This window comes from Camellia sinensis, chromosome 13 (genome assembly GCF_055761805.1).
Source record: "Camellia sinensis isolate YWXY chromosome 13, ASM5576180v1, whole genome shotgun sequence".
Lineage (NCBI taxonomy): Eukaryota > Viridiplantae > Streptophyta > Magnoliopsida > Ericales > Theaceae > Camellia > Camellia sinensis.
The window spans coordinates 147,970,457-147,990,286 of record NC_138973.1 but is presented as its reverse complement, the minus strand read 5'-3'; positions in this window follow the sequence as shown (position 1 = coordinate 147,990,286).

Here is a 19,830-nt window from a genome sequence, read left to right as displayed (position 1 = left end):
AAGATATCGCGACAAAATGCATGCAAAATGCAAGCAATGTGCACAAAACAGCGCGATGAGGTGCCCAAGATATCGCGACAAAATGCATGCAAAATGCAAGTTTTGTGCACAAAACAGTGCGATGAGGTGCGCAAGATATCGCGACAAAATGCATGCAAAATGCAAGTTTTGTGCACAAAACAGTGCGATGAGGTGCGCAAGATATCGCGACAAAATGCATGCAAAATGCAAGCAATGTGCACAAAACAGTGCGATGTGGTGCGCAAGATATCGCGACAAAATCCATGCAAAATGCAAGTTTTGTGCACAAAACAGTGCGATGAGGTGCGCAAGATATCGCGACAAAATGCATGCAAAATGCAAGTAAAGTGCACAAAACAGTGCGATGAGGTGCGCAATATATCGCGACAAAATACATGCAAAATGCAAGTTTTCTGCACAAAACTGTGCGATGAGGTGCGCAAGATATCGCGACAAAATGCATGCAAAATGCAAGTTTTGTGCACAAAACAGTGCGATGAGGTGCCCAAGATATCGCGACAAAATGCATGCCAAAATGCATGTTTTGTGCACAAAACAGTGCGATGAGGTGCGCAAGATATCACGACAAAATGCATGCAAAATGCAAGTAATGTGCACAAAACAGTGCGATGAGGTGCGCAAGATATCGCGACAAAATGCATGCAAAATGCAAGTAATGTGCACAAAACAGTGCGATGAGGTGCCCAAGATATCGCGACAAAATGCATGCCAAAATGCATGTTTTGTGCACAAAACAGTGCGATGAGGTGCGCAAGATATCACGACAAAATGCATGCAAAATGCAAGTAATGTGCACAAAACAGTGCGATGAGGTGCGCAAGATATCGCGACAAAATGCATGCAAAATGCAAGTTCTGTGCACAAAACAGTGCGATGAGGTGCGCAAGATATCGCGACAAAATGCATGCAAAATGCAAGTTTTGTGCACAAAACAGTGCGATGAGGTGCGCAAGATATCGCGACAAAATGCATGCAAAATGCAACTAATGTGCACAAAACAATGCGATGAGGTGCGCAAGATATCGCGACGAAATGCATGCAAAATGCAAGTTTTGTGCACAAAACAGTGCGATGAGGTGCGCAAGATATCGCGACAAAATGCATGCAAAATGCAAGTAATGTGCACAAAACAGTGGGATGAGGTGCGCAAGATATCGCGACAAAATGCATGCAAAATGCAAGTTTTGTGCACAAAACAGTGCGATGAGGTGCGCAAGATATCACGACAAAATGCATGCAAAATGCAAGTTTTGTGCACAAAACAGTGCGATGAGGTGCGCAAGATATCGCGACAAAATGCATGCAAAATGCAAGTAATGTGCACAAAACAGTGCGATGAGGTGCCCAAGATATCGCGACAAAATGCATGCCAAAATGCATGTTTTGTGCACAAAACAGTGCGATGAGGTGCGCAAGATATCGCGACAAAATGCATGCAAAATGCAGGTAATGTGCACAAAACAGTACGACGAGGTGCCCAAGATATCGCGACAAAATGCAGGCAAAATGCAAGTAATGTGCACAAAACAGTGCGATGAGGTGCGCAAGATATCGCGACAAAATGCATGCAAAATGCAAGTTCTGTGCACAAAACAGTGCGATGAGGTGCGCAAGATATCGCGACAAAATGCATGCAAAATGCAAGTAATGTGCACAAAACAGCGCGATGAGGTGCGCAAGATATCGCGGCAAAATGCATGCAAAATGCAACTAATGTGCACAAAACAATGCGACGAGGTGCGCAAGATATCGCGACGAAATGCATGCAAAATGCAAGTTTTGTGCACAAAACAGTGCGATGAGGTGCGCAAGATATCGCGACAAAATGCATGCAAAATGCAAGTAATGTGCACAAAACAGTGGGATGAGGTGCGCAAGATATCGCGACAAAATGCATGCAAAATGCAAGTTTTGTGCACAAAACAGTGCGATGAGGTGCGCAAGATATCGCGACAAAATGCATGCAAAATGCAAGTTTTGTGCACAAAACAGTGCGATGAGGTGCGCAAGATATCGCGACAAAATGCATGCAAAATGCAAGTAATGTGCACAAAACAGCGCGATGAGGTGCCCAAGATATCGCGACAAAATGCATGCAAAATGCAAGTTTTGTGCACAAAACAGTGCGATGAGGTGCGCAAGATATCGCGACAAAATGCATGCAAAATGCAAGTTTTGTGCACAAAACAGTGCGATGAGGTGCGCAAGATATCGCGACAAAATGCATGCAAAATGCAAGCAATGTGCACAAAACAGTGCGATGTGGTGCGCAAGATATCGCGACAAAATCCATGCAAAATGCAAGTTTTGTGCACAAAACAGTGCGATGAGGTGCGCAAGATATCGCGACAAAATGCATGCAAAATGCAAGTAAAGTGCACAAAACAGTGCGATGAGGTGCGCAATATATCGCGACAAAATACATGCAAAATGCAAGTTTTGTGCACAAAACTGTGCGATGAGGTGCGCAAGATATCGCGACAAAATGCATGCAAAATGCAAGTTTTGTGCACAAAACAGTGCGATGAGGTGCGCAAGATATCCCGACAAAATGCATGCAAAATGCAAGTTTTGTGCACAAAACAGTGCGATGAGGTGCGCAAGATATCGCGACAAAATGCATGCAAAATGCAAGCAATGTGCACAAAACAGTGCGATGTGGTGCGCAAGATATCGCGACAAAATCCATGCAAAATGCAAGTTTTGTGCACAAAACAGTGCGATGAGGTGCGCAAGATATCGCGACAAAATGCATGCAAAATGCAAGTAAAGTGCACAAAACAGTGCGATGAGGTGCGCAAGATATCGCGACAAAATACATGCAAAATGCAAGTAATGTGCACAAAACAGTGCGATGAGGTGCGCAAGATATCGCGACAAAATGCATGCAAAATGCAAGTTTTGTGCACAAAACAGTGCGATGAGGTGCGCAAGATATCGCGACAAAATGCATGCAAAATGCAAGTAATGTGCACAAAACAGTGCGATGAGGTGCGCAAGATATCGCGACAAAATGCATGCAAAATGCAAGTAATGTGCACAAAACAGTGCGACGAGGTGCGCAAGATATCGCGACAAAATGCATGCAAAATGCAAGTTTTGTGCACCAAACAGTGCGACGAGGTGCGCAACATATCGCGACAAAATGCATGCAAAATGCAAGTAATGTGCACAAAACACTGCGATGAGGTGCGCAAGATATCGCGACAAAATGCATGCAAAATGCAAGTAATGTGCACAAAACAGTGCGATGAGGTGCGCAAGATATCGCGACAAAATGCATGCAAAATGCAAGTTTTGTGCACCAAACAGTGCGATGAGGTGCGCAAGATATCGCGACAAAATGCATGCAAAATGCAAGTAATGTGCACAAAACAGTGCGATGAGGTGCGCAAGATATCGCGACAAAATGCATGCCAAAATGCAAGTTTTGTGGACAAAACAGTGCGATGAGGTGCGCAAGATATCGCGACAAAATGCATGCAAAATGCAAGCAATGTGCACAAAACAGCGCGATGAGGTGCCCAAGATATCGCGACAAAATGCATGCAAAATGCAAGTTTTGTGCACAAAACAGTGCGATGAGGTGCGCAAGATATCGCGACAAAATGCATGCAAAATGCAAGTTTTGTGCACAAAACAGTGCGATGAGGTGCGCAAGATATCGCGACAAAATGCATGCAAAATGCAAGCAATGTGCACAAAACAGTGCGATGTGGTGCGCAAGATATCGCGACAAAATCCATGCAAAATGCAAGTTTTGTGCACAAAACAGTGCGATGAGGTGCGCAATATATCGCGACAAAATGCATGCAAAATGCAAGTAAAGTGCACAAAACAGTGCGATGAGGTGCGCAATATATCGCGACAAAATACATGCAAAATGCAAGTTTTGTGCACAAAACTGTGCGATGAGGTGCGCAAGATATCGCGACAAAATGCATGCAAAATGCAAGTAATGTGCACAAAACAGTGCGATGAGGTGCCCAAGATATCGCGACAAAATGCATGCCAAAATGCATGTTTTGTGCACAAAACAGTGCGATGAGGTGCGCAAGATATCACGACAAAATGCATGCAAAATGCAAGTAATGTGCACAAAACAGTGCGATGAGGTGCGCAAGATATCGCGACAAAATGCATGCAAAATGCAGGTAATGTGCACAAAACAGTACGACGAGGTGCCCAAGATATCGCGACAAAATGCATGCAAAATGCAAGTAATGTGCACAAAACAGTGCGATGAGGTGCGCAAGATATCGCGACAAAATGCATGCAAAATGCGAGTTCTCTGCACAAAACAGTGCGATGAGGTGCGCAAGATATCGCGACAAAATGCATGCAAAATGCAAGTTTTGTGCACAAAACAGTGCGATGAGGTGCGCAAGATATCGCGACAAAATGCATGCAAAATGCAAGTAATGTGCACAAAACAGTGCGATGAGGTGCGCACGATATCGCGACAAAATGCATGCAAAATGCAGGTAATGTGCACAAAACAGTACGACGAGGTGCGCAAGATATCGCGACAAAATGCATGCAAAATGCAAGTTTTGTGCACAAAACAGTGCGATGAGGTGCGCAAGATATCGCGACAAAATGCATGCAAAATGCAAGTTTTGTGCACAAAACAGTGCGATGAGGTGCGCAAGATATCGCGACAAAATGCATGCAAAATGCAAGCAATGTGCACAAAACAGTGCGATGTGGTGCGCAAGATATCGCGACAAAATCCGTGCAAAATGCAAGTTTTGTGCACAAAACAGTGCGATGAGGTGCGCAAGATATCGCGACAAAATGCATGCAAAATGCAAGTAAAGTGCACAAAACAGTGCGATGAGGTGCGCAATATATCGCGACAAAATACATGCAAAATGCAAGTTTTGTGCACAAAACTGTGCGATGAGGTGCGCAAGATATCGCGACAAAATGCATGCAAAATGCAAGTTTTGTGCACAAAACAGTGCGATGAGGTGCGCAAGATATCCCGACAAAATGCATGCAAAATGCAAGTTTTGTGCACAAAACAGTGCGATGAGGTGCGCAAGATATCGCGACAAAATGCATGCAAAATGCAAGTAATGTGCACAAAACAGTGCGATGAGGTGCGCAAGATATCGCGACAAAATGCATGCAAAATGCAATTAATGTGCACAAAACAGTGCGATGAGGTGCGCAAGATATCGCGACAAAATGCATGCAAAATGCAAGTTTTGTGCACAAAACAGTGCGATGAGGTGCGCAAGATATCGTGACAAAATGCATGCAAAATGCAAGTAATGTGCACAAAACAGTGCGATGAGGTGCGCAAGATATCGCGACAAAATGCATGCAAAATGCAATTAATGTGCACAAAACAGTGCGATGAGGTGCGCAAGATATCGCGACAAAATGCATGCAAAATGCAAGTTTTGTGCACAAAACAGTGCGATGAGGTGCGCAAGATATCGCGACAAAATGCATGCAAAATGCAAGTAATGTGCACAAAACAGTGCGATGAGGTGCGCAAGATATCGCGACAAAATGCATGCAAAATGCAAGTTTTGTGCACAAAACAGTGTGATGAGGTGCGCAAGATATCGCGACAAAATGCATGCAAAATGCAAGTAATGTGCACAAAACAGTGCGATGAGGTGCGCAAGATATCGCGACAAAATGCATGCAAAATGCAAGTAATGTGCACAAAACAGTGCGATGAGGTGCGCAAGATATCGCGACAAAATGCATGTAAAATGCAAGTTTTGTGCACCAAACAGTGCGACGAGGTGCGCAACATATCGCGACAAAATGCATGCAAAATGCAAGTAAAGTGCACAAAACAGTGCGATGAGGTGCGCAAGATATCGCGACAAAATGCATGCAAAATGCAAGTAATGTGCACAAAACAGTGCGATGAGGTGCGCAAGATATCGCGACAAAATGCATGCAAAATGCAAGTTTTGTGCACCAAACAGTGCGATGAGGTGCGCAAGATATCGCGACAAAATGCATGCAAAATGCAAGTAATGTGCACAAAACAGTGCGATGAGGTGCGCAAGATATCGCGACAAAATGCATGCCAAAATGCAAGTTTTGTGGACAAAACAGTGCGATGAGGTGCGCAAGATATCGCGACAAAATGCATGCAAAATGCAAGCAATGTGCACAAAACAGCGCGATGAGGTGCCCAAGATATCGCGACAAAATGCATGCAAAATGCAAGTTTTGTGCACAAAACAGTGCGATGAGGTGCGCAAGATATCGCGACAAAATGCATGCAAAATGCAAGTTTTGTGCACAAAACAGTGCGATGAGGTGCGCAAGATATCGCGACAAAATGCATGCAAAATGCAAGCAATGTGCACAAAACAGTGCGATGTGGTGCGCAAGATATCGCGACAAAATCCATGCAAAATGCAAGTTTTGTGCACAAAACAGTGCGATGAGATGCGCAAGATATCGCGACAAAATGCATGCAAAATGCAAGTTTTGTGCACAAAACAGTGCGATGAGGTGCGCAAGATATCACGACAAAATGCATGCAAAATGCAAGTTTTGTGCACAAAACAGTGCGATGAGGTGCGCAAGATATCGCGACAAAATGCATGCAAAATGCAAGTAATGTGCACAAAACAGTGCGATGAGGTGCCCAAGATATCGCGACAAAATGCATGCCAAAATGCATGTTTTGTGCACAAAACAGTGCGATGAGGTGCGCAAGATATCGCGACAAAATGCATGCAAAATGCAGGTAATGTGCACAAAACAGTACGACGAGGTGCCCAAGATATCGCGACAAAATGCAGGCAAAATGCAAGTAATGTGCACAAAACAGTGCGATGAGGTGCGCAAGATATCGCGACAAAATGCATGCAAAATGCAAGTTCTGTGCACAAAACAGTGCGATGAGGTGCGCAAGATATCGCGACAAAATGCATGCAAAATGCAAGTAATGTGCACAAAACAGCGCGATGAGGTGCGCAAGATATCGCGGCAAAATGCATGCAAAATGCAACTAATGTGCACAAAACAATGCGACGAGGTGCGCAAGATATCGCGACGAAATGCATGCAAAATGCAAGTTTTGTGCACAAAACAGTGCGATGAGGTGCGCAAGATATCGCGACAAAATGCATGCAAAATGCAAGTAATGTGCACAAAACAGTGGGATGAGGTGCGCAAGATATCGCGACAAAATGCATGCAAAATGCAAGTTTTGTGCACAAAACAGTGCGATGAGGTGCGCAAGATATCGCGACAAAATGCATGCAAAATGCAAGTTTTGTGCACAAAACAGTGCGATGAGGTGCGCAAGATATCGCGACAAAATGCATGCAAAATGCAAGTAATGTGCACAAAACAGCGCGATGAGGTGCCCAAGATATCGCGACAAAATGCATGCAAAATGCAAGTTTTGTGCACAAAACAGTGCGATGAGGTGCGCAAGATATCGCGACAAAATGCATGCAAAATGCAAGTTTTGTGCACAAAACAGTGCGATGAGGTGCGCAAGATATCGCGACAAAATGCATGCAAAATGCAAGCAATGTGCACAAAACAGTGCGATGTGGTGCGCAAGATATCGCGACAAAATCCATGCAAAATGCAAGTTTTGTGCACAAAACAGTGCGATGAGGTGCGCAAGATATCGCGACAAAATGCATGCAAAATGCAAGTAAAGTGCACAAAACAGTGCGATGAGGTGCGCAATATATCGCGACAAAATACATGCAAAATGCAAGTTTTGTGCACAAAACTGTGCGATGAGGTGCGCAAGATATCGCGACAAAATGCATGCAAAATGCAAGTTTTGTGCACAAAACAGTGCGATGAGGTGCGCAAGATATCCCGACAAAATGCATGCAAAATGCAAGTTTTGTGCACAAAACAGTGCGATGAGGTGCGCAAGATATCGCGACAAAATGCATGCAAAATGCAAGCAATGTGCACAAAACAGTGCGATGTGGTGCGCAAGATATCGCGACAAAATCCATGCAAAATGCAAGTTTTGTGCACAAAACAATGCGATGAGGTGCGCAAGATATCGCGACAAAATGCATGCAAAATGCAAGTAAAGTGCACAAAACAGTGCGATGAGGTGCGCAAGATATCGCGACAAAATACATGCAAAATGCAAGTAATGTGCACAAAACAGTGCGATGAGGTGCGCAAGATATCGCGACAAAATGCATGCAAAATGCAAGTTTTGTGCACAAAACAGTGCGATGAGGTGCGCAAGATATCGCGACAAAATGCATGCAAAATGCAAGTAATGTGCACAAAACAGTGCGATGAGGTGCGCAAGATATCGCGACAAAATGCATGCAAAATGCAAGTAATGTGCACAAAACAGTGCGACGAGGTGCGCAAGATATCGCGACAAAATGCATGCAAAATGCAAGTTTTGTGCACCAAACAGTGCGACGAGGTGCGCAACATATCGCGACAAAATGCATGCAAAATGCAAGTAATGTGCACAAAACACTGCGATGAGGTGCGCAAGATATCGCGACAAAATGCATGCAAAATGCAAGTAATGTGCACAAAACAGTGCGATGAGGTGCGCAAGATATCGCGACAAAATGCATGCAAAATGCAAGTTTTGTGCACCAAACAGTGCGATGAGGTGCGCAAGATATCGCGACAAAATGCATGCAAAATGCAAGTAATGTGCACAAAACAGTGCGATGAGGTGCGCAAGATATCGCGACAAAATGCATGCCAAAATGCAAGTTTTGTGGACAAAACAGTGCGATGAGGTGCGCAAGATATCGCGACAAAATGCATGCAAAATGCAAGCAATGTGCACAAAACAGCGCGATGAGGTGCCCAAGATATCGCGACAAAATGCATGCAAAATGCAAGTTTTGTGCACAAAACAGTGCGATGAGGTGCGCAAGATATCGCGACAAAATGCATGCAAAATGCAAGTTTTGTGCACAAAACAGTGCGATGAGGTGCGCAAGATATCGCGACAAAATGCATGCAAAATGCAAGCAATGTGCACAAAACAGTGCGATGTGGTGCGCAAGATATCGCGACAAAATCCATGCAAAATGCAAGTTTTGTGCACAAAACAGTGCGATGAGGTGCGCAATATATCGCGACAAAATGCATGCAAAATGCAAGTAAAGTGCACAAAACAGTGCGATGAGGTGCGCAATATATCGCGACAAAATACATGCAAAATGCAAGTTTTGTGCACAAAACTGTGCGATGAGGTGCGCAAGATATCGCGACAAAATGCATGCAAAATGCAAGTAATGTGCACAAAACAGTGCGATGAGGTGCCCAAGATATCGCGACAAAATGCATGCCAAAATGCATGTTTTGTGCACAAAACAGTGCGATGAGGTGCGCAAGATATCACGACAAAATGCATGCAAAATGCAAGTAATGTGCACAAAACAGTGCGATGAGGTGCGCAAGATATCGCGACAAAATGCATGCAAAATGCAGGTAATGTGCACAAAAGAGTACGACGAGGTGCCCAAGATATCGCGACAAAATGCATGCAAAATGCAAGTAATGTGCACAAAACAGTGCGATGAGGTGCGCAAGATATCGCGACAAAATGCATGCAAAATGCGAGTTCTCTGCACAAAACAGTGCGATGAGGTGCGCAAGATATCGCGACAAAATGCATGCAAAATGCAAGTTTTGTGCACAAAACAGTGCGATGAGGTGCGCAAGATATCGCGACAAAATGCATGCAAAATGCAAGTAATGTGCACAAAACAGTGCGATGAGGTGCGCACGATATCGCGACAAAATGCATGCAAAATGCAGGTAATGTGCACAAAACAGTACGACGAGGTGCGCAAGATATCGCGACAAAATGCATGCAAAATGCAAGTTTTGTGCACAAAACAGTGCGATGAGGTGCGCAAGATATCGCGACAAAATGCATGCAAAATGCAAGTTTTGTGCACAAAACAGTGCGATGAGGTGCGCAAGATATCGCGACAAAATGCATGCAAAATGCAAGCAATGTGCACAAAACAGTGCGATGTGGTGCGCAAGATATCGCGACAAAATCCGTGCAAAATGCAAGTTTTGTGCACAAAACAGTGCGATGAGGTGCGCAAGATATCGCGACAAAATGCATGCAAAATGCAAGTAAAGTGCACAAAACAGTGCGATGAGGTGCGCAATATATCGCGACAAAATACATGCAAAATGCAAGTTTTGTGCACAAAACTGTGCGATGAGGTGCGCAAGATATCGCGACAAAATGCATGCAAAATGCAAGTTTTGTGCACAAAACAGTGCGATGAGGTGCGCAAGATATCCCGACAAAATGCATGCAAAATGCAAGTTTTGTGCACAAAACAGTGCGATGAGGTGCGCAAGATATCGCGACAAAATGCATGCAAAATGCAAGTAATGTGCACAAAACAGTGCGATGAGGTGCGCAAGATATCGCGACAAAATGCATGCAAAATGCAATTAATGTGCACAAAACAGTGCGATGAGGTGCGCAAGATATCGCGACAAAATGCATGCAAAATGCAAGTTTTGTGCACAAAACAGTGCGATGAGGTGCGCAAGATATCGTGACAAAATGCATGCAAAATGCAAGTAATGTGCACAAAACAGTGCGATGAGGTGCGCAAGATATCGCGACAAAATGCATGCAAAATGCAATTAATGTGCACAAAACAGTGCGATGAGGTGCGCAAGATATCGCGACAAAATGCATGCAAAATGCAAGTTTTGTGCACAAAACAGTGCGATGAGGTGCGCAAGATATCGCGACAAAATGCATGCAAAATGCAAGTAATGTGCACAAAACAGTGCGATGAGGTGCGCAAGATATCGCGACAAAATGCATGCAAAATGCAAGTTTTGTGCACAAAACAGTGTGATGAGGTGCGCAAGATATCGCGACAAAATGCATGCAAAATGCAAGTAATGTGCACAAAACAGTGCGATGAGGTGCGCAAGATATCGCGACAAAATGCATGCAAAATGCAAGTAATGTGCACAAAACAGTGCGATGAGGTGCGCAAGATATCGCGACAAAATGCATGTAAAATGCAAGTTTTGTGCACCAAACAGTGCGACGAGGTGCGCAACATATCGCGACAAAATGCATGCAAAATGCAAGTAAAGTGCACAAAACAGTGCGATGAGGTGCGCAAGATATCGCGACAAAATGCATGCAAAATGCAAGTAATGTGCACAAAACAGTGCGATGAGGTGCGCAAGATATCGCGACAAAATGCATGCAAAATGCAAGTTTTGTGCACCAAACAGTGCGATGAGGTGCGCAAGATATCGCGACAAAATGCATGCAAAATGCAAGTAATGTGCACAAAACAGTGCGATGAGGTGCGCAAGATATCGCGACAAAATGCATGCCAAAATGCAAGTTTTGTGGACAAAACAGTGCGATGAGGTGCGCAAGATATCGCGACAAAATGCATGCAAAATGCAAGCAATGTGCACAAAACAGCGCGATGAGGTGCCCAAGATATCGCGACAAAATGCATGCAAAATGCAAGTTTTGTGCACAAAACAGTGCGATGAGGTGCGCAAGATATCGCGACAAAATGCATGCAAAATGCAAGTTTTGTGCACAAAACAGTGCGATGAGGTGCGCAAGATATCGCGACAAAATGCATGCAAAATGCAAGCAATGTGCACAAAACAGTGCGATGTGGTGCGCAAGATATCGCGACAAAATCCATGCAAAATGCAAGTTTTGTGCACAAAACAGTGCGATGAGATGCGCAAGATATCGCGACAAAATGCATGCAAAATGCAAGTAAAGTGCACAAAACAGTGCGATGAGGTGCGCAATATATCGCGACAAAATACATGCAAAATGCAAGTTTTGTGCACAAAACTGTGCGATGAGGTGCGCAAGATATCGCGACAAAATGCATGCAAAATGCAAGTAATGTGCACAAAACAGTGCGATGAGGTGCCCAAGATATCGCGACAAAATGCATGCCAAAATGCATGTTTTGTGCACAAAACAGTGCGATGAGGTGCGCAAGATATCACGACAAAATGCATGCAAAATGCAAGTAATGTGCACAAAACAGTGCGATGAGGTGCGCAAGATATCGCGACAAAATGCATGCAAAATGCAGGTAATGTGCACAAAACAGTACGACGAGGTGCCCAAGATATCGCGACAAAATGCATGCAAAATGCAAGTAATGTGCACAAAACAGTGCGATGAGGTGCGCAAGATATCGCGACAAAATGCATGCAAAATGCGAGTTCTGTGCACAAAACAGTGCGATGAGGTGCGCAAGATATCGCGACAAAATGCATGCAAAATGCAAGTTTTGTGCACAAAATAGTGCGATGAGGTGCGCAAGATATCGCGACAAAATGCATGCAAAATGCAAGTAATGTGCACAAAACAGTGCGATGAGGTGCGCAAGATATCGCGACAAAATGCATGCAAAATGCAGGTAATGTGCACAAAACAGTACGACGAGGTGCCCAAGATATCGCGACAAAATGCATGCAAAATGCAAGTTTTGTGCACAAAACAGTGCGATGAGGTGCGCAAGATATCGCGACAAAATGCATGCAAAATGCAAGTTTTGTGCACAAAACAGTGCGATGAGGTGCGCAAGATATCGCGACAAAATGCATGCAAAATGCAAGCAATGTGCACAAAACAGTGCGATGTGGTGCGCAAGATATCGCGACAAAATCCATGCAAAATGCAAGTTTTGTGCACAAAATAGTGCGATGAGGTGCGCAAGATATCGCGACAAAATGCATGCAAAATGCAAGTAAAGTGCACAAAACAGTGCGATGAGGTGCGCAATATATCGCGACAAAATACATGCAAAATGCAAGTTTTGTGCACAAAACTGTGCGATGAGGTGCGCAAGATATCGCGACAAAATGCATGCAAAATGCAAGTTTTGTGCACAAAACAGTGCGATGAGGTGCGCAAGATATCCCGACAAAATGCATGCAAAATGCAAGTTTTGTGCACAAAACAGTGCGATGAGGTGCGCAAGATATCGCGACAAAATGCATGCAAAATGCAAGTAATGTGCACAAAACAGTGCGATGAGGTGCGCAAGATATCGCGACAAAATGCATGCAAAATGCAATTAATCTGCACAAAACAGTGCGATGAGGTGCGCAAGATATCGCGACAAAATGCATGCAAAATGCAAGTTTTGTGCGCAAAAATGCAAGTTTTGTGCGCAAAATGCAAGTTTTGTGCACAAAACAGTGCGATGAGGTGCGCAAGATATCGCGACAAAATGCATGCAAAATGCAAGTAATGTGCACAAAACAGTGCGATGAGGTGCGCAAGATATCGCGACAAAATGCATGCAAAATGCAAGTAATGTGCACAAAACAGTGCGATGAGGTGCGCAAGATATCGCGACAAAATGCATGCAAAATGCAAGTAATGTGCACAAAACAGTGCGATGAGGTGCGCAAGATATCGCGACAAAATGCATGCAAAATGCAAGTTTTGTGCACCAAACAGTGCGACGAGGTGCGCAACATATCGCGACAAAATGCATGCAAAATGCAAGTAATGTGCACAAAACAGTGCGATGAGGTGCGCAAGATATCGCGACAAAATGCATGCAAAATGCAAGTAATGTGCACAAAACAGTGCGATGAGGTGCGCAAGATATCGCGACAAAATGCATGCAAAATGCAAGTTTTGTGCACCAAACAGTGCGATGAGGTGCGCAAGATATCGCGACAAAATGCATGCAAAATGCAAGTAATGTGCACAAAACAGTGCGATGAGGTGCGCAAGATATCGCGACAAAATGCATGCCAAAATGCAAGTTTTGTGGACAAAACAGTGCGATGAGGTGCGCAAGATATCACGACAAAATGCATGCAAAATGCAAGCAATGTGCACAAAACAGCGCGATGAGGTGCCCAAGATATCGCGACAAAATGCATGCAAAATGCAAGTTTTGTGCACAAAACAGTGCGATGAGGTGCGCAAGATATCGCGACAAAATGCATGCAAAATGCAAGTTTTGTGCACAAAACAGTGCGATGAGGTGCGCAAGATATCGCGACAAAATGCATGCAAAATGCAAGCAATGTGCACAAAACAGTGCGATGTGGTGCGCAAGATATCGCGACAAAATCCATGCAAAATGCAAGTTTTGTGCACAAAACAGTGCGATGAGGTGCGCAAGATATCGCGACAAAATGCATGCAAAATGCAAGTAAAGTGCACAAAACAGTGCGATGAGGTGCGCAATATATCGCGACAAAATACATGCAAAATGCAAGTTTTGTGCACAAAACTGTGCGATGAGGTGCGAAAGATATCGCGACAAAATGCATGCAAAATGCAAGTAATGTGCACAAAACAGTGCGATGAGGTGCCCAAGATATCGCGACAAAATGCATGCCAAAATGCATGTTTTGTGCACAAAACAGTTCGATGAGGTGCGCAAGATATCACGACAAAATGCATGCAAAATGCAAGTAATGTGCACAAAACAGTGCGATGAGGTGCGCAAGATATCGCGACAAAATGCATGCAAAATGCAGGTAATGTGCACAAAACAGTACGACGAGGTGCCCAAGATATCGCGACAAAATGCATGCAAAATGCAAGTAATGTGCACAAAACAGTGCGATGAGGTGCGCAAGATATCGCGACAAAATGCATGCAAAATGCGAGTTCTGTGCACAAAACAGTGCGATGAGGTGCGCAAGATATCGCGACAAAATGCAAGCAAAATGCAAGTTTTGTGCACAAAACAGTGCGATGAGGTGCGCAAGATATCGCGACAAAATGCATGCAAAATGCAAGTAATGTGCACAAAACAGTGCGATGAGGTGCGCAAGATATCGCGACAAAATGCATGCAAAATGCAGGTAATGTGCACAAAACAGTACGACGAGGTGCCCAAGATATCGCGACAAAATGCATGCAAAATGCAAGTTTTGTGCACAAAACAGTGCGATGAGGTGCGCAAGATATCGCGACAAAATGCATGCAAAATGCAAGTAATGTGCACAAAACAGTGGGATGAGGTGCGCAAGATATCGCGACAAAATGCATGCAAAATGCAAGTTTTGTGCACAAAACAGTGCGATGAGGTGCGCAAGATATGACGACAAAATGCATGCAAAATGCAAGTTTTGTGCACAAAACAGTGCGATGAGGTGCGCAAGATATCGCGACAAAATGCATGAAAAATGCAAGTAATGTGCACAAAACAGTGCGATGAGGTGCCCAAGATATCGCGACAAAATGCATGCCAAAATGCATGTTTTGTGCACAAAACAGTGCGATGAGGTGCGCAAGATATCACGACAAAATGCATGCAAAATGCAAGTAATGTGCACAAAACAGTGCGATGAGGTGCGCAAGATATCGCGACAAAATGCATGCAAAATGCAGGTAATGTGCACAAAACAGTACGACGAGGTGCCCAAGATATCGCGACAAAATGCATGCAAAATGCAAGTAATGTGCACAAAACAGTGCGATGAGGTGCGCAAGATATCGCGACAAAATGCATGCAAAATGCAAGTTCTGTGCACAAAACAGTGCGATGAGGTGCGCAAGATATCGCGACAAAATGCATGCAAAATGCAAGTTTTGTGCACAAAACAGTGCGATGAGGTGCGCAAGATATCGCGACAAAATGCATGCAAAATGCAACTAATGTGCACAAAACAATGCGATGAGGTGCGCAAGATATCGCGACGAAATGCATGCAAAATGCAAGTTTTGTGCACAAAACAGTGCGATGAGGTGCGCAAGATATCGCGACAAAATGCATGCAAAATGCAAGTAATGTGCACAAAACAGTGGGATGAGGTGCGCAAGATATCGCGACAAAATGCATGCAAAATGCAAGTTTTGTGCACAAAACAGTGCGATGAGGTGCGCAAGATATCACGACAAAACAGTGCGATGAGGTGCGCAAGATATCGCGACAAAATGCATGCAAAATGCAAGTAATGTGCACAAAACAGTGCGATGAGGTGCGCAAGATATCGCGACAAAATGCATGCAAAATGCAAGTTTTGTGCAGCAAACAGTGCGATGAGGTGCGCAAGATATCGCGACAAAATGCATGCAAAATGCAAGTAATGTGCACAAAACAGTGCGATGAGGTGCGCAAGATATCGCGACAAAATGCATGCCAAAATGCAAGTTTTGTGGACAAAACAGTGCGATGAGGTGAGCAAGATATCGCGACAAAATGCATGCAAAATGCAATCAATGTGCACAAAACAGTCCGATGAGGTGCCCAAGATATCGCGACAAAATGCATGCAAAATGCAAGTTTTGTGCACAAAACAGTGCGATGAGGTGCGCAAGATATCGCGACAAAATGCATGCAAAATGCAAGTTTTGTGCACAAAACAGTGCGATGAGGTGCGCAAGATATCGCGACAAAATGCATGCAAAATGCAAGCAATGTGCACAAAACAGTGCGATGTGGTGCGCAAGATATCGCGACAAAATTCATGCAAAATGCAAGTTTTGTGCACAAAACAGTGCGATGAGGTGCGCAAGATATCGCGACAAAATGCATGCAAAATGCAAGTAAAGTGCACAAAACAGTGCGATGAGGTGCGCAATATATCGCGACAAAATACATGCAAAATGCAAGTTTTGTGCACAAAACTGTGCGATGAGGTGCGCAAGATATCGCGACAAAATGCATGCAAAATGCAAGTAATGTGCACAAAACAGTGCGATGAGGTGCCCAAGATATCGCGAAAAAATGCATGCAAAATGCAAGTTTTGTGCACAAAACAGTGCGATGAGGTGCGCAAGATATCGCGACAAAATGCATGCAAAATGTAAGTAATGTGCACAAAACAGTGGGATGAGGTGCGCAAGATATCGCGACAAAATGCATGCAAAATGCAAGTTTTGTGCACAAAACAGTGCGATGAGGTGCGCAAGATATCCCGACAAAATGCATGCAAAATGCAAGTTTTGTGCACAAAACAGTGCGATGAGGTGCGCAAGATATCGCGACAAAATGCAAGCAAAATGCAAGTAATGTGCACAAAACTGTGCGATGAGGTGCGCAAGATATCGCGACAAAACGCATGCAAAATGCAAGTTTTGTGCACAAAACAGTGCGATGAGGTGCGCAAGATATCGCGACAAAATGCATGCAAAATGCAAGTAATGTGCACAAAACAGTGCGATGAGGTGCGCAAGATATCGCGACAAAATCCATGCAAAATGCAAGTTTTGTGCACAAAACAGTGCGATGAGGTGCGCAAGATATCGCGACAAAATGCATGCAAAATGCAAGTAATGTGCACAAAACAGTGCGATGAGGTGCGCAAGATATCGCGACAAAATGAATGCAAAATGCAAGTAATGTGCACAAAACAGTGCGATGAGGTGCGCAAGATATCGCGACAAAATGCATGCAAAATGCAAGTTTTGTGCACCAAACAGTGCGACGAGGTGCGCAAGATATCGCGACAGAATGCATGCAAAATGCAAGTAATGTGCACAAAACAGTGCGATGAGGTACGCAAGATATCGCGACAAAATGCATGCAAAATGCAGGTAATGTGCACAAAACAGTACGACGAGGTGCCCAAGATATCGCGACAAAATGCATGCAAAATGCAAGTAATGTGCACAAAACAGTGCGATGAGGTGTGCAAGATATCGCGACAAAATGCATGCAAAATGCAAGTTTTGTGCACAAAACAGTGCGATGAGGTGCGCAAGATATCGCGACAAAATGCATGCAAAATGCAAGTTTTGTGCACAAAACCGTGCGATGAGGTGCGCAAGATATCGCGACAAAATGCATGCAAAATGCAAGTAATGTGCACAAAACAGTGCGATGAGGTGCGCAAGATATCGCGACAAAATGCATGCAAAATGCAAGTTTTGTGCACAAAACAGTGCGATGAGGTGCGCAAGATATCGCGACAAAATGCATGCAAAATGCAAGTAATGTGCACAAAACAGTGCGATGAGGTGCGCAAGATATCGCGACAAAATGCATGCAAAATGCAAGTAATGTGCACAAAACAGTGCGATGAGGTGCGCAAGATATCGCGACAAAATGCATGCAAAATGCAAGTTTTGTGCACCAAACAGTGCGACGAGGTGCGCAAGATATCGCGACAAAATGCATGCAAAATGCAAGTAATGTGCACAAAACAGTGCGAAGAGGTGCGCAAGATATCGCAACAAAATGCATGCAAAATGCAGGTAATGTGCACAAAACAGTACGACGAGGTGCCCAAGATATCGCGACAAAATGCATGCAAAATGCAAGTAATGTGCACAAAACAGTGCGATGAGGTGCGCAAGATATCGCGACAAAATGAATGCAAAATGCAAGTTTTGTGCACAAAACAGTGCGATGAGGTGCGCAAGATATCGCGACAAAATGCATGCAAAATGCAAGTTTTGTGCACAAAACAGTGCGATGAGGTGCGCAAGATATCGCGACAAAATGCATGCAAAATGCAAGTTTTGTGCACAAAACAGTGCGATGAGGTGCGCAAGATATCGCGACAAAATGCATGCAAAATGCAAGTAATGTGCACAAAACAGTGCGATGAGGTGCGCAAGATATCGCGACAAAATGCATGCAAAATGCAAGTTTTGTGCACAAAACAGTGCGATGAGGTGCGCAAAATATCGCGACAAAATGCATGCAAAATGCAAGTAATGTGCACAAACCAGTGCGATGAGGTGCGCAAGATATCGCGACAAAATGCATGCAAAATGCAAGTTTTGTGCACCAAACAGTGCGACGAGGTGCGCAAGATATCGCGACAAAATGCATGCAAAATGCAAGTAATGTGCACAAAACAGTGCGATGAGGTGCGCAAGATATCGCGACAAAATGCATGCAAAATGCAGGTAATGTGCAAAAAACAGTACGACGAGGTGCCCAAGATATCGCGACAAAATGCATGCAAAATGCAAGTAATGTGCACAAAACAGTGCGATGAGGTGCGCAAGATATCGCGACAAAATGCATGCAAAATGCAAGTTTTGTGCACAAAACAGTGCGATGAGGTGCGCAAGATATCGCGACAAAATGCATGCAAAATGCAAGTTTTGTGCACAAAACCGTGCGATGAGGTGCGCAAGATATCGCGACAAAATGCATGCAAAATGCAAGTAATGTGCACAAAACATTGCGATGAGGTGCGCAAGATATCGCGACAAAATGCATGCAAAATGCAAGTTTTGTGCACAAAACAGTGCGATGAGGTGCGCAAGATATCGCGACAAAATGCATGCAAAATGCAATTAATGTGCACAAAACAGTGCGATGAGGTGCGCAAGATATCGTGACAAAATGCATGCAAAATGCAAGTAATGTGCACAAAACAGTGCGATGAGGTGCGCAAGATATCGCGACAAAATGCATGCAAAATGCAAGTTTTGTGCACCAAACAGTGCGACGAGGTGCGCAAGATATCGCGACAAAATGCATGCAAAATGCAAGTAATGTGCACAAAACAGTGCGATGAGGTGCGCAAGATATCGCGACAAAATGCATGCAAAATGCAGGTAATGTGCACAAAACAGTACGACGAGGTGCCCAAGATATCGCGACAAAATGCATGCAAAATGCAAGTAATGTGCACAAAACAGTGCGATGAGGTGCGCAAGATATCGCGACAAAATGCATGCAAAATGCAAGTTTTGTGCACAAAACAGTGCGATGAGGTGCGCAAGATATCGCGACAAAATGCATGCAAAATGCAAGTAATGTGCACAAAACAGTGGGATGAGGTGCGCAAGATATCGCGACAAAATGCATGCAAAATGCAAGTTTTGTGCACAAAACAGTGCGATGAGGTGCGCAAGTT